Source organism: Capsicum annuum, chromosome 7, assembly GCF_002878395.1.
Source record: "Capsicum annuum cultivar UCD-10X-F1 chromosome 7, UCD10Xv1.1, whole genome shotgun sequence".
Lineage (NCBI taxonomy): Eukaryota > Viridiplantae > Streptophyta > Magnoliopsida > Solanales > Solanaceae > Capsicum > Capsicum annuum.
The window spans coordinates 205,204,267-205,205,440 of record NC_061117.1 but is presented as its reverse complement, the minus strand read 5'-3'; positions in this window follow the sequence as shown (position 1 = coordinate 205,205,440).

Sequence of the window (1,174 nt, the reverse complement as noted above, 5' to 3'; positions counted from 1 at the left end):
GAAAGATCTGGAATGATCACCCCGACTCGACCATCCTGACTGAACACCCCTCTGCAACTAGGTGCTGCTCTAACCACTAGAACTACTGAAATGAGGCTGACAACTATCTGATAGCTGAAGCGATGCCTGGACTAGTTGACCCTGATGCTAGGCTGCTGCTGGGGGTACCTATCGTGAAATCCTCGTCCTGTGAACTATGAATCGTTGTAGCTGCCCTGGTAACATGGTCTCTTATTAATGTCCCCTTGGGACTCACGATCCATAACCTCTATAGAATAAACATGCTCAACTATCTTAAAAAAGACTTTCCTGAAGTCACCAAACTCTGTGTAGCCCTACGAAGTGATAATCTCAATCCCCTGACGAAACATCGAATCCGCTCAAACTCCGTAGGCAGAATCATAGTGGCATATATGTCTTACTCATAAAATCTTGCCTCATACTCAGCCACAAACATAGAACCCTATCTTAATGCTGTAAATTCATCTCGAATAAGCTCACACATGCTGTGAGACATATACTTCCCCAAAAAAGCCTTGGAGAACTGAATCCAAGTCACCGATGGAGATCTAGCTGGCCTAGAATCAAGATAACCTCTCTACCACCTCATCGTTATCGTGTTTAACTGATAAGAAACAAAGTCCACTCCTCATGCTTCAACCAAACCTAAATCCGCAACCGTTTCTCACAACTGGATAAAAACACATTAACATCCTCTCTCGGGGTCCCGACATACCTAGGTGGAGTCATATAAAAAATCGACCTAACATCTTCTGCTTCTTTGAAGATATAACTGGCTAGGCTACTGCCGGCTGTGGGACTATTAGTGGTTGCAGAACCTCTACCTTAGGCGTTGTTGCCGCAGGTTGTGCTCCCTCGATCGACGGACCACCAACTAACCCTAATAACTATACCAATGCATCTCGAAGAAACAATGGAGATATAAAATCGGGTGGAGCCTGGGCTGCCCCCTAGCTCACCTACTGTCGTGGAGAAATACCTGGAGCTCTCTCAGTCTCCAGAGGTATGATAAGATCAGATAATGGGTCCCTGGCCTGATCTCAAATTGGGGCTGTTATTCTAACCTGACACCAACCTCTAGGTGGTCCTCGACCCCATGCTTGAAATTAAGCAGCGGGCTTGGGATCCTAATTCTCGGCTCTTGAACCATGAG